The following is a 22413-nucleotide window of genomic DNA, read 5'->3' as shown; positions in this document are numbered from 1 at the left end:
AAATTCAATAATAAAAACCCTCTGCATATCAATATATTTTAGGAAAATAACTATTTTTCAGAAGAAAAAAATTAGTGAGAAGATAGGCATTGGTTTACAATTTTGAAAATCTCTTTAATGTTTGGCTTAACAAAACACACCAAGTATCTCATATTTCCTTCTTCATTTAACCTTATTGTTGTATCACACGTCATGTAGCCTCTGGATAACTTCACCATACACTCTTTGAAAATGAGAATGGAAAAGCCAAATAATATCTTAAAATTATTATAAAAGAAGTTTTGACCTTATGGACCTCCTGAAAAGGTGAGGAATCCTCAGTGGCCCCTAAATCATGCTTTGAGAACCAATGATGTATACCATTGTCTGGGCAAATAGTACATGCACACATACTTGACTGAATGAACAAATAAATACAAAAGAAAAAGTCAAAAAGAAGGCAGAAAAATGTAAAGCCCCTTTTCCACCATCAAAATTTATACTAGCTGTCTATTGTGTTAACTGTCTTGAATGCAAGCACAATTGGTGAGAGTGATGACAACCTTCCCTAGTCCAATTAAGTGGTCCTGGTGGATCCTGTCAAATCACAACCACTCCGTTTGAGTCCTTCTTCCCCACCCCACTTGACTGGTTATTGGTATAAAAATAAGTTCAAGACAAATAGTGCAGGTTAGAGTCTTTGTCTGCACTTTTTCTGGCTGGAGCTGATGGGGAAGAACTCTTTTTCTTCAACATTAGAAACTCTAGGGATATGAACTGCCAGTTCTCATCTTATCCACTTTGTGGAGAAAATCTGTAGCCAGTCTATATAGAGAGAGGCAGAGAGGGAAAGGTAGAGGAGTAGACATTTCTAAATTTTGGTTATGTGGCAGATTTTATTTTCTAAGATGGCCACATGTTCTCCCATCCCACTGCTCTTACTACAACATGGCATTGACAATCTTCCCATCAAGAGTCTATATTTCCTTCCCTTGAACCTGGCAATGTGACTATGACTTCCAAAATTAGCACATAGACGACAATACAACTTCCACATGGTACTCTTGGTATACTTGCTCTTGGAACCTGATTACTGTTCCATGAAGCATCTGAAGTGGGCCATGGAAACGCCCATGAAGAAAGGAATAGTGGTCCCCCAGCTCTCAGGCTCAGCTGAGCTCCAGGTAACAGAAGCACTAATTTTCCAGCTATGTGAGTGAGCCATCTTGGAATTAAATCCTTCAGGCCCAAGTTGAGCTGCCCCAGCTGATGCTGTAGAGATGAGCATTCCCTCCTGAGTCCTTCCCAGATTGCAGATTTGTTAGCTAGATAAATGCTTTCGGATGCTTTATTATGCAGCAATAGACAACTAGCACATTTTATGAGAGCCAACATATTTCTTTCTTTTCAGTTAAACTAGATCAAATAGGGATGCTGCATTTGCAACCAAAAGAGATCTGACCAGTACAAAAGATATTTTATATAGATTTTCCTTTTTGTTAGTTGTTTTTCACTATTTAATATTAAATGGTAGAGAAGACAGGAGAAATGAGACATTTCTGTAACTATCATGTAATAATATTTACCATCTGCCCAAAGCCCAGACTTGTTTAGGATATTTAATGATTAATTTATTAATAGCTTTTCTTTGCATATGAATGTCAATTCCACTTCATAATGTGAAGCAGATAACCTCATTTAACAGGGTAATTAGATTTACTCTCTTACTGAGTAATTTCCTTAATTGTTTTTGAAAATTGCAACTAAAATTGTGATGAAAAAATGTATTAGTTGGTACAGGTGAGTAATAAAAAAGTTTCCTGTATCACTGTCCACTTAACATTTTCCATTAATCTAAAATGATCTTTGTGAGTCCTTAAAACTCTGTGACAGAAATTATCCTGAAGTATTTTGCTTAAGGGAATGAGGATATATCTCTTTCTTACACAATCAACTGGCAATATGAAGGAAGTTTTCAAAATATGGGAACTCATTTGTCTTCAAGCTTGGTAGTGGGGTGATTCTCCTGGAATTTGCCAAAATGAAAAAACAAAAATTGCCCTCTCTAGAGAGAAATACTTATTTTTATTTTCAATCCATTGTAAAATATTAATGTCTTTCAGGTATTTTGTATATTATCCAATTATATTAAATTATTACATTATTCAAATAGATAACTTTTATTATATTTTCTGATTTTGTAACTTGAATTTGGTATTTTCTTTTTCCATAGAAACCAGATCTGCTATTAGATTGGGTTTTCAAGATGATCATCATTCAGAGCCCTAAAGATGTTGGTTGTTTGATGAAGTTAGAAAGGCCTCTTTAAAAACATTGCACTGATTTCTAAGTTCAAAGAAGAAGCCCTAGTAGTAAGAGAGTTACAGTGGCTTCCACAGATTACTTTGGAGAGCATCATTCACCCTAGCGGTTAAGAATAAAAGTGGTGAGGATAACTTTTCTTCATTATGTTTATGTAGAAGCCTGTTTCACATCCATGGAGACATCAGAGCTTCCATTTTTCTGGCATTTGTCTCCAAAGGGAAGAAATATCAAAGGAAGCAGATCATTATCACAGGGCTCTCTGCCAAACACAAGGCCTTAAAAAAGCTCCCCTGCCATTTTCAATCCCAGCCTTCTCTTCTCCCGTCTTTCGTCCTTGAATATTGGCCAATTGTTTCCTGACTCAAAACCTAGCTTTTGATCTGTGATGGGTCTGAACTTACTATGTGGTTAATACATTCTCAAATTAGTCACCTGCGAATATTTTAATAGCTTTGCGCACTGCTAATACTTGTGCTCTTCTTCTTCATTTCTTCCACTCAGGTCAGAATAGAGCCTTCCAAAGACTTTCAGTTCATTGGTTTAGCAGCCCTTGAGATGCATTAAAGAGCTAATGACCCATAAAAAACCAGGCTTGATATTTTTTAACCTTCCATAGCTTTCTTTATATGTACAGATTTACTGACTATAGAGAATCCATTTTCAAATTATGCATCTGCAGGTTCCTAGGGAAAATCAATAGTCTAAAATATGAAGTTGATTTAAAACTTGGATATGAAAACTCTCTGTGGTATGGTTACATTTTTTTATGGTAGGGCAAATAACGTTAATATGTCTAATTAATATCTAAAGAGATTTTGTCCCATTTCATCAATTACAAAAATCATTAATATTTTTAAGGATACATTGTGGTTGTATAGGGCTTCATAATAGAGTCATTATTCTACTTTTCCAGGAGGAGATGTGAATATGAAAGAACCACCAGATAATTTCTCTGTCTCTCCAGACACGGGATAGACTCCACTGATCAATCTGTACCAATTCTTTAAACAAATAAATCAAAGAGGCACTCTAAAGTGTTGCATAATTTTTATCATTTCTACTGGGTTTGTAATGCACCTCAGTTCTTCAAGAAATAAAATAAAGAAATTGTTAAAAATCAGAACATTAAAAATAACCCTCAAGCAAACAGAGTCTTTGTAGGACCTGGAAAATAAATATACTGGGTAGGGCTAAAGTTACTTGGCAAAAACAAACAAAAAATGAGAAACTTTTTGTGAAAAAATGAAGTTTTAAAACAATATTTTGTTGGTTTCTTTATTTAATTCAAAGCTTGGTTAGTGTTTGCCAATTATGTTTGGGGGAGATGTTGGAATACATTGCTCTCAAAGCCTTTTCAGTCAGCTTTTTGTGACTGTTTAGCTGCTTATTTGGTGGAGGCAGTCTTTAGTGTCTTAATGTGAAGCAAAAGCTTCAGGACAAGAACTTCTGGTTGAAGATCAATATGAGAGATATCATTTCAGTTATAGCCTTAATAATTGTAACTGTAGGGAGCCTGGCAGAGCTGGTTTTATGAACTAATATAATATAGAATCCACCAGGTACAAATGGGGAATACAAATAAAGGAGAATTGCGAGTAGTGACTACACTGGGAATATTTAGGTAAGAGGGAATTGTTTGATAAATGTGGAGTTGACTCAAAGTGGGCTCCAGTATAGTCACCACAAACACATCGTCCAAGAAGAAAGTACACATCTGAGGGCCAAATGGAAAGGGAATTCAATCAAGAAAAATAAAATTGGAAAATACTCCTTGAAAAGTGATTAATTTTATACATTCCATTATCTTATAATGTTCCTTGTGGGATTTTTTCTTTAAGTGGGTAAAATCAAACATACTTGACATTTTCATGTGATTTGCTGCTAAGGTAAAATTGTACTCTTGTACAGAAATTACAAACAACTTGGTCCAGAAACTGTTATCAATTTACAAAGAAATAATGTTCCATTAACCTTTTCTGATTAACAGAGCTTGCCATTTTATCCCAGGGCAAACTGTAAATGAAAAAAAAGTTCAAAAATATACACTCAATTTACTCAAGATAAAATTAGAGTAATTTTTTTGTGGATTATCTTTATTATCTGTGTGTAGTTTGTTTCTTCATCTTTACCTTGATGTTTGCCCTTTGATTTTATCTTTGAACATTTATTTTGCATGTTGAAGCCAGTTATCATTTTCCAGACATTTTGACTTTTTCCTACTCCTTGTGATGTTACAATGAGGCATTGCCTCTCTTGACCAAAGTTTGATATCTTTTATATGAAAGTTAAGAACGCAGAATAAAATTTTAGTTTTCCTCTACTAAGAGAGGAAAAAATAAATATGAAACACACAACAATCAATATTGCTTAGATTTTATCAAAGCATACATTCAAATGTGGTAGATAAACATTACTTACCTAGCCATGTGCATTTATGTATGACTAAAATTATGTCTGAAATAACTTGCACATGAAACAAACAAAATCTGATTTTATAATATCTTCAGGGCATTTGTACCAAAATTTAGATCTAGTAATTTAACCTCATTTCCAATTCCTGTTAACTATTTTTGGCTTCCAAGAAACTGAGTCTACAGGTAACAATTGAAATGTATCTGGATATTCTCAGACACCCTTTCTTTCTTGAAATCCATGGATGTCAACTGGCATCTGGTAGTCTACTTCCTATATCTCCAAGCACTCCTCTAACTTTATTGCAGGTTTGAGCTCTCTGTTTATGTCTACACTTTCTCTCAATGGGATTTTCACTATCCCTGTGGCATTAAATACCATCTGTTGATTGTTGACATCAAATTTGTATCTGTAGGACATACCCATTCCCTGAGCTCTAAATCACATAAATGATTGTGCCTGTGAAAATTTCATTTTGTTGTGTCATTGAAATCTCAAACTTCCCACATCCAAGTCTGACCACTTGACACCCCATCCTGCCAAATCCATACCATCATTCTTTATCTCCTATCTCTGTTTCTCTATTCAGACACCTGGAAGAACTCTCACTTCTTTTCCACATGCATTCAATCCATCAGCAAATCTTTTCAGTTCTATATTCAAAATATGTTTTGAATTGGTCTTCTTCCATCTGTCCCCTTTCAACCAATCCAGAACAAGCTACCATGGTTTATAGATAGACAATAGGAGAGACGCCTAATAGTGTCCCATGCTCTCTTCCTCTCCTCATCTATTCTCTACCCAGAGAAAAAGACATTTATCTGCTTAAATTCCTTCAGTGGCCTCCCACATAAAATCTAAATGACTTTAGTAGACTATAAATCCCTGTATGGTATAAAGGATGCTTCCCTCACACCTCACTCCTAACCCTCTCTCTGTCATTTACCTCTGATCTTTTCACAGCCCTTACCTCTATCCAATATTTTGTTTGCACCAGGGAAGTGTCCTAATTAAAAGTTACATTCCCTAGTCTTCCTTCACTCTAAATCTGAATGTGAAATTCAGTTTTGAACAGTGAGTTGAAGTAGAAATCACTGAATAGGCTTTCCATGGAAGCTATTTAAAAGAAGGGAATTTCAAAAAAATAAAAAATAAAATAAAATAGAAAAATAAGAAGGGAGTTTCAGTTTGCACATGGCTTTTGCCCTTTCTTTGTCTTCTTGCCTGGAATGCAGCTGAAATGCTGAAGGTAAAGTAGCCATCTGCTGTCATGAGAAGACAGGCAATAGGAAATAAGCCACATTCTAAAAATGGTGAGGGAAAAAGAGAAGAAGCTTGAGTCTTTGATAACTTGATTAGCCAACCGCTAATGATGTCTACTTTTCTGTTACACGGGGCCAAACACAATCTCTAATGATTACTACAGGTCATATGACTATTTGGGGATTGAATTCATCACCCAAATGGTGGCTGAATTATCTTCTTGGGGTTAGGTACAGTTTGAGAGTGGTGTGATAAGCACCATTCACCACCAATTTTTTAGTCAACAAGTCATTACTTAGTGTACTTTTATGAAACAGGTGGAATTCATCACCAACTTTCTCTGCTTTGTTGTCTGATGAAATGGATTTTTATATATATGTATAATTATATATATACAATTATATATATAATATAAAATTAAATGCCCAGGCTGCCTTTCTCCTGGTGCTCATTGTAACTCCAGTTTCATCATTAGCAATATACTTGTGTGTCTATAATTCCCAGGATGCCTGATTCTACTGCCAGTCCCTACTCTCTCCACCATGTTGATTTCTGAGAGTTTCAGACTCTAAATGCATATAAAAACATGGAGAAAGGATGGACAGTAACAGAATTCTAGCTGTTTCCAGAAAATAACAAATGTGAAGCAGAGAGATGACTGCCTGGCTTTCTTGCTGACTTAAACATTATAATCTCTGAACCACAAGTCAGGCAGTAGAAGGGATGATGGCCTACTTCTATGTCAATGGATACTGTTGTGACTTCTCTGTTCATGAGGTGAAGCATAGATAGAACATTGATTTTTCCCTTCAATCCAGCTTCTTTATCCTTATGGTTACGAGATAGCCCTAGATTCTAAGATTTTGTTACGCTCGTCAGTGTCTATGCCCACTCTGTGTCTTCAGGGATGTTTAGTTCAGAAACTAAAAATAGACATTATTAGGGGTTACTAGACACATACTATTTTAAATATTTAAAAGTATTTTAAATTGAAAAAAATAGTAAATGTTTATTTTCAGTAAGATTCTTCTGAGGCAAGGATATGATGGTGGATTTTAAGGAGTTTTTACTTCAGTAGAGGAAATATAACATGAACACATAAAAAAGTTGAACAATAGTAACAAAGCTTAATAAATTTTTGAAATAAAACAGAAGGAAAGACAAAGCTGTGCATAATTAATAATCACATAATTGATCAAATGATAGGAGTTCAGATGAGGCAAAGGCCAGTCAGATAAAACTTTGGGTAGGAGAACAAATTTTAATTGGCCCTTTAACACTGAATATACATCTGATTATCGCTTGTTCTCTGGGCCATTGTGTATACAGCATGAATATTATACAAGGGTCTCCAAAAGGGTGGGACTTCGCAGCTTAGGGTCTGTGATACAGAATGGGGCTCAAAATGGTCAAAGCTTTGGTATCAGACATCCTCAGATTCACACCCCAGTTCTACCAGTCATTTGCTGATGTGAGATTTAATCAAATCTTCCATACTATAGTACTTAGCACAGTGCCAAGTACATAGTAGATATCCTTGAAATGGTAAAGATGTATACTATTATAATAGTTAATTGAGTCATAGGTGAGGATGGAAACCAGCAGGCATTACTATAGGAACAGCATCAAATATCAGAGATGATTTTGTTAAGGACCAGAAACTAACATACATCAAGAGCAGGATGAGAAATAGGGTTCACAGTGCTTTGAATCAATATGGTTCAGAATATAGGTATATGGATATAAAGGTGATGGTCAAAAGGCAAGAGGGCATGTAAGCCTGTGTAGAGAGTCAAGCTTAGCAAATGACTTTATACAAATGAATAACATCATTATAATAGCAATTTTTAATTTATATGTGCCCAGGCATCACACAGTACTCTCCATTACACTATCTCCTTTAATCTTTACAGCAGCTCTTTAGGTAACTGGTATTTTTATACCCATTTTGAAGTGAGGATAGGAAGGCACCAAGGAACTTGACCAAAGGAATGCTGTTTAAGAGACAGAGCCAGGAATTGTACAAACACTAGTTCTTGCTTGTAATCACTAAACTCCTATTTGCTCCTATGGCAAGGCAAAGCACTAAAAAGGAAAACATTACATGGACTAACTTGAGAGTATGATTTACAACTGGCATTTTTTCTTTCTAAAAAATAACCTCAATCCTTGTTGCAGTGCAATTTGCTGGGTAAAATCACTCCTCAAGATACTGAACATGCACCCTACCCATATTCAACCAATAGGGCATGGAAACGTCTCTGACACTGGCCATTGGCAGCTCTGATTGAACCTGGAGGGTCACTTCAGGGACAGATGCTTGTCACGTCTCGTGACTGAATCTTTGATTTGTCGTTGGAGATTTGTGTGCCACAGGGATACTAATTACCATCTCTGAGAATCAGCAATGGATGAAGTTTTTCATTTATGTAAGTAGCCATCTAAATCTATGACAGAACTATTTATTCCCTATTCCCACCTGGGAGAGGCAACATGGGAAAGTGGAAGGCATGATATAAAAGAAGGCATGAGTTTCACAGTAAGCTGAATGGTAACTAAGCTTCTTATGGTCCTCATTAGACATGTAAAGTTGGTTGGACTAGATATCCTAAAGCAGGTTTGCCAACTCAAATGTCAGTCAGGCAGGTAACATGAACCGACAAAGTGGAACTGGTGGGGTCTGTTGAGGGCACCTGCCCCATCTACACAGGACAACAGCTACTTAGCTTCAGCTGGTTACTGGGGTAGCCTGCCTGTGTTGCCAGAATTTTTTATTTTTGGAGAAATGTCACAAATACAAATTTTAAATGTAAAAGCTCTGAATTTAAAAATGTCAGCTATCTTTAAAAAGAAGAAAGAAAATACACTCTCCAGGCCAAGTGAAACATACCTGTAGGTCGAATTCAACATGCAAGGAACAAATCTAAAGATCCCTGAGAGCCTTTTACTCTTTGTTTTGAAGGAGGTTTTTCCTCCCCATGTGAATCTATCTTCTGGTTTGGTAAAGAACATATAAAGAAATTTTGGCTATGAGGAGCTGAGATGAGGCTCTACTTACAGGGTTCATTTTCTGTGTGTTTCATTTCTCATGGGTTGTACATGTCAGTGAAAAAGGAAATAAAAATTCTAATGAAGTTTAAAAGTCTTCAAATTAAGTTTAATTAGCAAGAATGTAAAGTAAATGATAAGTAATTAGGTGACTAGTTAAATCTAACTTGATTTAGGTTTTGTATAATATTGTGAATTGTTAGATAGCATCACTTCTTTTTAATAGTCTGGCCTGATTATTTTTCATGAGATTTAGAAACATACTCTGTCACTGAAATAAAAAAGAAGGTCTCATCAAGTTTTCAGAGCTATTTAACAAAACCCACAGAAGTTATATCACAGATACCCTTGAATAAACAGAATAATATTTATAACTTGGCGACAAGAGAATGCCATTTCCATAGACAATTACAGTTATTTTTTAGTGGTGTCTAAAAGGCAGCAAAACATTTGTTAATTTATAATAACGTAAGAATCTAAAATTAAAATTAAACTCAAATGAGAGACTCTGAACAAGAAAATTCATATTTAGCTACATAACAAAATCTGTTTTGACATTATCAGTAAAATGTGGTAGAGACTACATTTCTGAATTTATAACCAACAATTGTCCTCTTCTGACCTGCCACATAATGCCCTCACTTCTGAACAGTGAGTCAAGGGAAAAACTTTAAAAGAGCACAAGCTCAAGTGCCTTCATGGACAAGCAGGTGAAATATTGATGAAAACATTACCCAAAGAAAAACAGGGGGTGTTAGGGCCTGTGGAAAACCCGACATATGCATGCTCCAATAAAAAGCTTTACAATTCGAAATTTTAAAAACAGCATGTCAGCCAAAACATAAAAAATAAAAAAAATAAAATGTCTGGGGCCAAACTGGGTCAGTGGCTCAGCCACTTGTGGGTAGCTCCCGCTTTAGAATCCACTCGCCTCACTCTAAAATGTAAAGAGTATACATGAAGTCAGTGCTGTCCTTAACGGGGAAATGTTTCTAAACAGGCCCATGAAGCATATGTGAACAAAGAATAGCAAAGCTCTGGGTTCATGTTTGTTATCTTGGGAAGCATTGATCTTCCAAGAATGGTTTGAGTCAAGCAGTCAGGCTGTAGAGGGAGAATTCAGAGATGGAAAGGGCAGCATGAGCAGAGAGAAACTCAGATTTTTAGTCAAAAAGCAAAAAACAAGACTCTTTGGTGCATCCTGAATCTGATCCCAGTTTTCTGTCCAATCATCCACACATGAGAGAAATAAAAATAGTGAGGTCTATTGGGAGCTTATTTGTGCAGGATCAAGTAAACAGAGATCTAAGAAGCACCTTGCCTTATGTAAAGCTAAATCTTTAAACCTGTTAGCTAACTAGTTAATGTTAATGCCTGGCTGTTACTGTATTTGGGTCCTAGTAAGTTATGTAATTCCAATAAATTACTGTCTAAAAAGTTTTTTTTTCCCCCAAATGGAATAAATCTCCAGGTAGCTCCTATTGCCAATTAAGACTCTGCTCTCTGATCTTTGCTTCATGGTTAGTACTATCACCTTTGTTTTAGTGAAAGTGCACATGAGTGCCATGAGCCAACAATGCATTTTAAGGCCAGTGCTGGCACGCTCCTCTTGGACAAGGATGGCACTGACGATAGGGACTGCTTTGGCAGGTTTGTAAATTAGGTTATTCCCCCCCACCATTCAATTGTACAAAATTTCACAAATCGTAGGTATTTGGAGGACAATGCCCAGTCAGACACCAGTAGCAAGATTCCAAGTAAATTTTGTTTCAAGAAAAAAGAACAAATTCTGTTTCAAGAACCTGATGAAAATTCAAATGCTCTTTAAAGGCCTAAATTGGGTCTGTATGCAATATTCACATTGAAAGCAAGAACAGTCATAGACCTCAAGTAAGGTTTTATTCATAAAAAAGTGTTTCAATTTCAATTAAAAGTTTACCATAAATTCAATAAAGACTTAGCAAGGGGGCACAAGAATTACTGATGACTAATACAAAAGATTAATGTGGAAAACTCTGTGTATGTGTGTGGGGGGGTATATGAGAACTGTGTACTATCTGCATGATTTTTCTGTAAACTTATAATTTCTCTAATAAAAAAATTGAAAAGAATGTGTGATTAATACAAGATGTATTATTAATTTAAGCAGATAATACCAGCACTTTGTTTTGTTACCAAAAAAGTACCTCAGTCACTTGTAAATGTCAAAGAAGGCAAGGCATAGAAAATAGGTGAATGAGTGCAGAAGAAGGTTCAAAATAGGTTAAAATTGGATGAGATTTGCATATTATTTCAAATTAAAAGCCAATAACTTGTCATTTGAGATTCACAAACCATAGAAGTGCATGCTACAGGAATAGAAGAGAGAGTTAAGCTCCCATTTCTCCTTTGAAAACATAGTGTATAATATTTGTGACAAAGTGAAAGATACACAATGCTAGTACTAGTGGTGATAGTGTGGAGATGGTGGCAGTGGTGATGGCAACGACAACGATGAAAATGATGATGATGATGATGATGATGATGATGATGACGATGATATCTAGCAAGCCATCAGGCAGGGCCTGGGCTATACGAGGCAAAAGAGTCTACCTCACTTGTATGTAACCTCCTCGAGGTATATCCACCTCTCAAAGCAGTCTTTGATATATAGTGTCAATAAATATCTGTTGAGGGAAAGAAAGGAAAGGAAGGAAGGGAGGGAGGGAAGAAGGGAAGGAGGGAGGGAGGGAGGAAGTTAATTAGTTAGTTAGTTGACTTGTATTATGGATTAAATCATGTTCCCCACAAAGATATGTTCAAGCCCTAACCTCTGGTGTGGTGGATGTGAACTCACTTGTAAATAGGATATTGAAGCTCCTAATAAGATAAGGCCAAACTGAACCAGGCTGGACCTTAATGCACTATGACTGGAGCCCCTATAGGCAGAGGAAGTTTGGACACTGTAGGATACAGGAGGAGACAGATGGTCATGTGACGGACGCAGAGACTGAGTTATGGATTGCTGGTAAGCCACCGCCAGAACGCTCCAGACTTCAGAGAAAGCAAGACCCTGCCAACATCTGGATTTTGGGCTTCTAGCCTCCAAAACTCTGAGACAATAAATCCCTGTGGTTTAAGCCAACCAGCCTGCGGTACTTTGTTACAGCAGCCCTGACAAACCAAGACAACCTGCTCCCCCAGTTTCCACTTTGGAACTCTTAGAGGGACACATGCAGAGGCAGGGTTAAGAAGGCTCTAAGTGGTTACTGGGAGAACTGAGGGTCATTAATGCAGGGACTTCAGGGCACGCCGTCAGAGTAATATTTCCTAGATCTATAAACTAATAGGCCTAGAGGACACTAGGGTGAAAGTAACAATAATGATGTCCCCTGAAATATGAGGCCTTATATACCACTTGGTGTTGCAGAATTAGAAGGATGTCGGGTTAATAATCTGAGGGAAAGTGAAAGTGAACTGATTAGCATTTTCAAGATAAGAAAGAAGATATTTTCATTCTTTCTTTTCTTTAACTATGATATTAAAAGCAAGTAGGTTAAGGACTGCACATCCAGGAATGCAAACTTCTTTCCTGCCTATTTTATCATGCATTATTGGCATTAGCTCTGTCAATAATTCACGGTAAAAGAGGAAGTTGCCATGAAAGGTTACCAACTGTCAGGCTGTGATCAATAGGTAAGGCCAGAGTGTGTGATGTATTATCAAGTATCAGCCAGATTTACTTTCTTGTGGATTCTAAAAACAGGGGTAGTTATACTCGGTTTGCCCAAATTGAGTTAAGCGTATTTGTTCATTAAAGTTTTGCTTCTGATTATAGAGTATGCCTTGAATACATATGGTTAAAGTACACAATATCAGCTATTGCTATTTAATTTGCGTGACCCGGTAGTAGGCTCTAAGATTTGCCCCTCTGTTTTGAGGCTGGAATTTATATTAGAGCAAACAAAACTGTCACTTTGTTTTCCTGTCTTCCTATGCTGGGTCACTGTGTGCTACACGATATGATATAAGACAATTCAATGCAAGGAGACACATGTCCCTTCTCATTGGAAATCTGAAGAGTGCAGCTTTCCTTTACCCTGTGGGAAAGAAGGCAGGTCAGGTGCCCAAAAGTAGTGGAGAGAAGTTTAGTGCCATCACTGCTGCTCCTCCTTCATTGAGATAACATAAGAGCACAAGGGAAGAGCAGCACTGCTTTCTTCATAAATGGATAAAAAGAGAAATTACCCCATGTTTCATTTACTTTTATTTATTGTAATGTGGAAGGGTACTTACATAAAGACAAGACTATTCTGAACAATTTCAAACACACTCAATCTAACATCATGGTGAAAGTCCAAAGAAAAATTCATTTATTAAAAGAACATCCTATGTTCTTATTTTAATTTTTATTCTTATTTTTTTTTTTGAGTAATGAAAATGTTGGAAAATTGATTGTGATGAATGCACATCTAAAGGATGATACTGTGAACAATTGATTGTACACTTTGGAGGATTGTATGGCATGTGAATATATCAATAAAATTGCATAGAAAAAGAATTAAAAAAAAAAAAGAACATCCTAAGGGATAAACAAAAATGAACCATTGGTAGCTATTTACCTTCTTTGCATTAGGAAGTAAAAATACTTCATTTACTTCCTTTCGATTTTCAGAGTCCCTTGTCAAATCTCTAAAACATTTTGATATATAAACACTCAAATTTGGTTTTGTTTATTTTTATGTTATTGCCCACACACTGGTATATAAAATAATTTGGACATAAACTGATGAGTGAGTGTAATTTTTGTTATCAAAGGTATTTGTATGCGGAAACATGCACCAAATATAGTGGTGACAATAGTGGCCAATGGAAACAGGCTGGGGTGCCTCCAGAAAAAAAAATATATAATATAATAAAGATCAAGTAAGAAAAAAAAATTGAGGAGAAAGAGGAGGAAGAAAGAAACTCTGAACTTACTCTGGGTTTTTCCATCTTCCTCCCAAAATTCTGTCCTTATTTTTGAGTATATGACGTCTCTTTAAACTTTAGCACATCCTTAAACCTGCTGGACATATGACATCCATACACCCTGCTATAAGACAAATCCCATATCTCTCCCCCAATAAACTTTTGGCCACTGCATTGAAAGAGAATGGGACTCATAAGAATTCATCACCTCAAAGGAGAAGTATATGATATGGCATCTAAGGGGGTGGCATTTATTCTGGGAGAGTGCCACACCTCTGAACATTTGTTAATTACTTGCAACATGCATTAATAGTGAAAAATAATGCCTTTTCTTTACATGTTACTGTTTGGAGATGATTCTGCTTACTGGTTTTTAATACACTCTTTGAACACTGACATGTACTTTACCCACATCTCTTTAGGAACACAGGGATTCAAAGGCTGGGTGAAATACTTTCATGCTTCCCAACATAAATCTGAGAGGGTAATTAAACAGATGGTAACAATAAACCAAATCTGAACACATCAGGAACTGGAGTCCCTTGTTAAAAGCCTTATACACTGAAGGGAGGGAGGGCAAAAAAAATTCTCTGGGGAAGTGTTTTAGCAGCAACACCTTTATGTCTGCCTTGACCTCAGAAACAGAGGCTAATCAACCATTTAGAGATGGGCTTCCTACTCCCTAGCAGAGGGCAAGCTAGAGGTCTTCTGTACGCTTTGAGGAGCAGTAACGCAAAGTAGACTGTGTGACTACAAAGGAATGCAACTGTTCCCCATATTGCCTTCAAGTGCATCATTTTTAGACATACAGTTTTTGTAACTGCAAATCTACCACAGCCCATGCCTCACACACCCCTGCCAAATCCTTCTAAGTTAGAGGACTCATGCTTCAAGCAAGAAGTTGTTTTCTTCTACCTGAAGCCAAAAACTGGGTATCTTAGATTTCTGTGATGATAAAGGTATTCTGAATCTTTTCAGCCATATTCTTGGCAACAGAATGGTTTCAGTCTATCCCATCCTTGGAACATATTGGAATTCTACTTATTTCTCACATCTTAACATTGTCAATTGATCCTGAATTAAATCTACAAGAGTACTGAGGCTATCTTGATAATTTAGGTTGTAAATATATATGTAATTTGAAAATGTCTGTGTGTGTGTATGAGAGAGAAAGAGAGAGAGAGAGAGAGAGAGAGAGAGAGAGAGAGAGAGAGAGAGAGAGAGAGAGAATCCACTACATGCATGCAAGAAAGGAGCTGGTTACTGTGAAAGTTGCAAAAATGATATTAGATGCCATCATACATGCAAAGATGCTGTTGTGCTGTCATACAATAATTAGGCACTTGCAACCTAGGGGATAATTGAGACAGTGTTTCATCTTCTGTTTCTCAACCTGCTTCAGTTCCCTGCTTCACTTGGCAGGTTCCTTGAGTGTGGACAGAGTGCCAGTTAGAAGAAACATTCAGCATCAGGACAACAATGAATTTAGCTTAACTGAGTCCTAGAAAGCAAAGGGCAATGTTCAACATACTGTGTTTCAGAATAATCATGATTATAATGATGATGCATTAAAGGACATGGTTGAAAATTGAGAAGAGTATTAAAATGAGAAAATGTATAAAGTATAGACAAATATGAATCAAAGATCAAATGCTATTTTCTGGCACACATTTTATGTATTTATAAGTGCACATAAATAGATAACATTCTCCAATTGTAATATTTATTTTTTTATATATACTTAATAAGTATAAAAAGAATGCTCTAACCTTCTGATCCCTTCTGATACAATTGTTCATAAAAGGACACATATTACCTTGGGAGTTTGTCTCAAAACTCTCTTAATAATGACCAACTATGTTTCCAAAGTTATTTTAAGAGTGATGAGTAGTATATGAATTAAATAAGAGATACTGCAAATAATTTAGTGGAAAAGCATAGTTGTTGCCACGGAGAGTATTAGGTAACCTTTTTAAATTAGAATGTATACTTTTAGATTACTGATTATGAACATCAGGGGACCTGAGATGTTGATTCATCAGTAATTCTTCTTTATGTCTACAATAAGATGTAAAAATGAGACCTCTGGCTCCGACTCAGTATTTTAGTCTTTACATGCTGGCGTAGAATCTATTTTACCTGTAATCTCTAGTACCGCTCTGCCCCCTTGTGCTGCTATAGTGAACGCAACAGAAGAACAGTTTGCCTTAATCTTTGTACATGAACTACAGAAAAACCCCACTGTTGGCAAGTTCAAGGTCAGTGTCTAGCTATTTTCAGCTCATCTTTTCCTGATCCATGCAGAGAAATGACAAGGTAACGTGATTTGGGGTCAGCTGCATTACAGGAATCGTTACATAAACGGAGAAAGTGAAAATCAATCCTAGCTGACAGTGACTTGGGGATAATCGGCGCCCACTGGATGCTTCTGTCAGCTCGCCTGCACCAAACCCCGTGTGACTTCTGTCAGATCTTTTTAATAAAACTATATTCTCACTTTCAGCAGCCTAAATAAATGTTTCACTTGCAATGAAGTTTTTAGAATGTTTTAGCACTCTACATTTGTCAACTATCCATTATGTGCTTGGAAAAAAAAAATTATGGGAGATACCCATTACCCGGCGGTTTCCTTTTGACTTGAGATGGAAAGTATTCCTGTAAAACATGCCGTTCTCGGTGCGGTCTCTGGGAACTTTCCCTACAGACTCGGATCTTCTGACTTGAACTCAACACCACTCAATACCACAATATTTCCCTAATCTTCCTCATCTCTAACTCTTCTTCTTTTCTTAACAGAACACTCTAATCAATCATTTATTGTTGGAGGATTAGGCTTCTTCCTTCTTTTAGTTGTGTGTCCTTTTCTATTTATCTCTGTAGTTTTATTAAGGCATTTTCCCCTCCCACAGAATTCAAAACAGTGTTTAACAAGACATTCCACGTTAGCGGTGTTCCCACTGCCAGCACCTGATATGTCAGTTTACTGAAAGAGCTATTTTATCCCACCCACCTAGTGCTCCCTCGAAACTGTGAGGCAGGCAGTACTCCATTGAAGTACAATTTACCATAATATTAGTTGTCAGTAAATTCAAAGACGGAACTCCTAACGCTATAAAATGGATTAGAAGCAATTTAAAAAAGAATTAACAAACTAGAGTAAGAGTATACTGTCAACAAACAAATGCTCCATCATAGGACTGTAATTTGGAATTTTAATTACCCCTCTGCTTCTGTAACAAAACAATGTCTGAACTGGCAGCGATTTGAATCTCTCACAGGTCATTGAGCATTCTAGTTAATTACTCTATGAATAGCCTGTTTTTCTCCCCTCTGGAAACACGTTTCTAATGGCAGTCAAGGTCTGACAAATGTGTCATCTACATAATTAGCTAGGAAGCAACACAAAACATTAAACATGCTTTGTGCCGACAACTATCAAAACATTTCATTTGTTGTCAATTATTCATTACTTTGTAGGTTCTGAAGGGGTTGTTATTATGGAAATAAGTCCAGATGCTAACAAGGTTAGAGTTTTGGATTCAAATTAGAAATCAGAGGACTAACTTTAAAAAAAAAATGTACCTCATGTACATTCAGCACCATGTTCAATCAGTAGGAGATTATAAACAAATTTAGCTATGCTCAAGTTAAAATGGAAACTGCACAGCCACTTTCGAGAATTTGAGAGCCCTGGTTCATTATTTGAAGTGCAGAGTCGACAATGACATCGTAAACTTTCTGAACCTTTGGGCAAGTCCAATGTGTGCTTGGTAAACAGAGTTAGAGATTTTCACAGCATGAGATGACAGAAGATGGCAAGAACAATGAAAGAAATCTCTGATGGTTTTTGAACTGTTTTTGCACCACCCCCCCGCCCCGGTACATTTGATGTAAAAGTCAGAATTGCAGCTAATAAACTTTTTTGCCTGCTCTACAGCGTGATTGCAAACTACCTCAGACTAGTTACCTTAGGTAACCCCTGAATTTCACATATATTTTTTTTCTGTTTCTGAAGTCTTGTTTATCATTTTAATATTGTATATAAAGCCAAGTGCTGTCTTGAAAATAGTACTCCTAATGTATATAGAGGATATAAAAAGATTTCTCAACAAAATTGACCTCTCAGTGGCAAAGAAAATTGCAGTGGAAGACGCATTATTGCGTACTCATATCTGAGGCTTGGATCTATGGAGAGTCTCATTCCACTGTCCTCCAGCTTTTCCTTATAAACCAAAATGGCTCACAAATGTCATCCACAATAGTCCAATAAAGATTAGGAACAAAACACTGTCCTTACACTGATGAGATAAGAAAGATATAACGGCAGAAGGCAGTGTATAAGAACAGTTCATAAGTCTTGTTCTCAAATCAGAAAAATAGAATTCAAATTATATTTGTGTGTGTCTAGAATTTAATTGAGATGATCAGTTTATTTTCTACATGATGTTTGATTAGATGCCTGCACTACAGAGCAAATAATAAGGAAAGAAAGAAAACCAATTCTATCAGGGAAATCAAGAAGACCTGTTATCTACAGGGTGTACAAAATATGTCAGGAAATAATTCTACATTGAGCGCTGAGAATGCCCGGTTAATAAAAAAAAAAAAAAAAAAAAGATCAGCAACTCTCTAAAAGAAAATAATTGTCTGTATCTACATTTTTCAAAGCAAAAAGGCAGCCATATCTTACACTAAATAGGACACATTAAAATAAGCTTTAATAATCTTTATGCAGAAGGAAACTAATCCATTTTCAGATCATCCGATCCACAGCAATAAAAGGAAATCATCAAACTAAAAACAATTTTAGAAATGGCTGCAGACTCTCATTTAATTAACATGCAACAGATCATATATTTATGAGGAAGTCAAAATATTTAGGAAGTCTATAATCCTGTAAGCCTTAATGTGGTATAAAAACAACAAATAAATGCAAAGTGTTACTGTTACACATGCCTGCCTGATCAATGGTTTCACATATTGATCTATAAATGGAGTTGACAGTCTGTGTTGGCTGCACATTTTCCAAGCAGTGCTATTTTTGTACAAAACCAATACGGGCAATTACCTTTGTTTGAGATGCCAAGTCTTATCAATTCAATGTGATTTAGTGTCATTTTAATTAAATATCAGGATCCACTTCAGGACAATTTATACAAACAAAGCCTCCAACCTAACTATGAGCTTGATTTGAAGTAAACATGGACAAGCCCTTCAATCTCACAATATTTCTCAAAAACTCTGCTAAACAGAAGGCTTATATTTTTAGTAGCAATTTTTAAGTCTGCCTTTTTGGCTAGCCACAACTTTGGCAAGTATCCTATAATCACAGAAGTAAGAAACAAAAGAAAATTATTTTCTCCTTTTTTCTGATAATGTATTAAAAAGAGAAATGAACCAGCACAGACTGTTAATGCAAGCAAAAAGAGTCTTCTATGTTAATGGTAATGTTTAGGAATGGCTAGAACTAAGTCTTTTTCTGAGTACCACTGTAAAGATATTTCCCTATTCACGATGGCCACTAATGAAGTCAGGCACTTCAGTGGGGTTTACAAGATGAAAATGGTAAATATTCATACATAGTGCTGCTTAAGAAACCAGCACTAAATGCCAAAACGGCTCTCGCCTGCTAAACCCTATGTCTGCTGTTTCCAGATTTAGGCTATTTAAACTCTTCATTAATATCTATTCTAAACTGTCTAGTATGCTGGAGCATCCCTGTTATAAATAACATCAAAGCAAACATTAAACCTTTGTCATTAACTCTTTCATGGATTTTTCATTAGCCCTTAAAGAGGCACACCTCACTTGCCCCATTTACACTCACTGAGCCTTCTGCTTCTCCGCCTAGCACACCCGGATAAAAAAAAAGCAGTCCACCTTTAAGAGGGCCCATTCTAGTGCTCCAGATCTCTCTGACAGAAAGGTGATCTTGCTAACCACATGGCCCCATGTCCAAACGTCCCACCTCTCCAAAATTTCCCATGTAGCAAAGTAGCCTCTTTGAAACTTGAAAAGATATTGATATTATTAACCAAATAAAAATGATTATTTAGTGGCTAAAGAAAATGGTGCATACCACCAATAAAATACTAATGGAGTATCAATACCTGTTTTACTGCATAATATCCCTGCAGCCTCTAGGTAATCAAAATTGTTAATTTAACAAGTAAATTCACCTTTGTTTGTATAGCTAAGGGACAAATAAATGTTTATATTGGTATTTCAACTTGCTTCTTTATTCATGATACCAATAATGTGACATGTATACAGGAACATTTTAAATTATGTTCTGAGTTACAGTCATATCAAAAATATTTTTAATTGAACAAAGTAAAAAAGAGGAGTTAAGAATTAATGGCAAAATTATATAATTGATTTGACCCCAGAACATGTTATCACTTTTGTAATGAATCAATTCATTATTACTGTAATTATCAGATTCTACTGTAAGTCCATATTATATTCACATAATTGTTGAATTAGTGAACAAGTACTATTATATGCAATACATATTAAATAGGATGTATCACATATATATAATCTCTAAGTACTCTTAATTTTTTTCTGCACAGATTAAATATGTGTCTCTATGACAACAAATCATACTACACGTGAACGTATGTAAACATTCTTAACATACATCTCCTCCCACTTCTCATAAATTCAATCTCCCCCCCCCCTGCTTGACCTCACCCCACCCCCCAGCTTCTGAAAAATCAAGTTCTTAGTTTAGCTTGAGCAGATAACTTTAACAGGCTTGTTTGAATAAATATGCCAAAATACTTTACATTCTGTCAGTATCTAGTCAGAAAATTGTGCATGGAAAAAAGAGATGAAAAGAACTGAGACAGAAAGAAAATTAGTGCCATGGCAAGCTTTCAATACAGCATCTCTGAGCCAAGTTTTCTCGGTGAAATGACATATCCTTACTAAAATATCCCTTTTTTATAATTATGCACTGAGCACACATAACCAAAAGTAACTTTTATTTTTGTTCCTTGTCAAGGAATACATATTGCCCAGGCTAAGAATGCGGAAACAAAAGCTGGGATAATTATAGCTAATTTAACTTTGGAAAACTCTTATTCTCTAACAGTCCAGCATACAACCCCCCAAACTAAAGTTATGTAACAAGGTAATATCAACAATGAGAAACTGCATGATAAAATCCTGCCCAAAAGTGAAAAATGCTAATTTTGTCTCATTTAGCAGCTGGATACAGAAATGCTCATTAGTTTTAAGAGGGTTAATCCTTTTAACTTTTGCATATTGATATGCCAATTATGCCTAATTGTACAAGAGGCATCAGTCAAGGTAATAGTGCATAAACACATGAAAGTTATTAAGTACATCCCAACATGTAATAAAGTAGGTGTTAATTGGTAGCTGAGTTCTGCGGGCTATTGAGGTGGATAATTCATTGAGAGATGGATCACTTGTAATTTCTCTCCATAATTCCTTTTGCAGTCTCATGCTGTGATGTTTTCATGCTTGTCAAAAACAACTGCGGCATAGTGCCTTTTGTTAAACACAGCCAATAAAATATGTTAGGCATCATTAAATATACTTAACTTTTAAACTTTTTCAAAGGTACAGTTCTTTCTGTTAATACATTATAGAAATTCCAATAATTTACTCTAACCACTTTCTCAAGTTCAGAGTTGAGGAACATTTTAGCTGTTTTAAAAGCAAAGTGAGGCGAGCACTGTTGTGCCTCCTAACAGACAATACTTTTGAATGAAAAAGTAAATAAAGGAAAATGAATCTCTCATTAGTTACCTTATCTAAGGATGGTTTTCTCCCTCCCAAAATATAATCACTAGCTTCCTAACACTCAATTTGCCTATGACACCTGAAGAAAGAATGATTAAAATAATAAATTTCTCAAGCTCCTGAGATTGCTGTGGGTTAATTTTGCAGTTGAAATTCGAGTGAAAAATGGGGAATAAATATAATCAGTAACATGCTACTCAGCAAGTTTATCTCATTTAATAACTCGGTTAGGGAGCTGAATATTTCATAGGCTCCTACGATATTAACAGAACACTCAATTAATAGCTCACATGTTTCTGCAGGGTGACTGGGACTCACAGCCTGTCCCAGTGAATCTATTACTTGCTCTTGCTCTCACTGCGAGAAACAAAATAGATCTGGGGTCCAAAAGAGTGGCTAACATTGCATAAATAATTTTGTAACATCCTATGGCCTCAGCTGCAAGTTACCACCATTATGGAAGAAAATTAACCAGAGGAGACTCATCGCAATCAGTGCATTTAGTGGCTCAGGATGCGAACAGGGGCAGGGACACAATTGGCAGTAGAGTTCATCTCTAACTATTGTATTTCAAATCTTCCTAATGACACATTATCCTGACAAAATGGCTTCCTCTCCAAACCTTAAATAGCCACACCACTCCCATCGTTTAAGCCCATT

At 36.1% G+C, this 22413-nt stretch overlaps 1 protein-coding gene across 2 annotated transcripts in view; it reads right to left on the bottom strand.

Moving 5' to 3' along the window:
• ARHGAP15 (Rho GTPase activating protein 15) overlaps positions 1-22413 on the bottom strand; it is a 653013-nt gene that overhangs the window by 587149 nt on the left and 43451 nt on the right. The gene's annotated exons all lie outside the window — the stretch shown is intronic.

This window comes from Choloepus didactylus, chromosome 9 (assembly GCF_015220235.1).
Source record: "Choloepus didactylus isolate mChoDid1 chromosome 9, mChoDid1.pri, whole genome shotgun sequence".
NCBI lineage: Eukaryota > Metazoa > Chordata > Mammalia > Pilosa > Megalonychidae > Choloepus > Choloepus didactylus.
The sequence above is the reverse complement of the archived record's forward strand: the minus strand, read 5'-3'. Positions and strand labels throughout refer to the sequence as shown.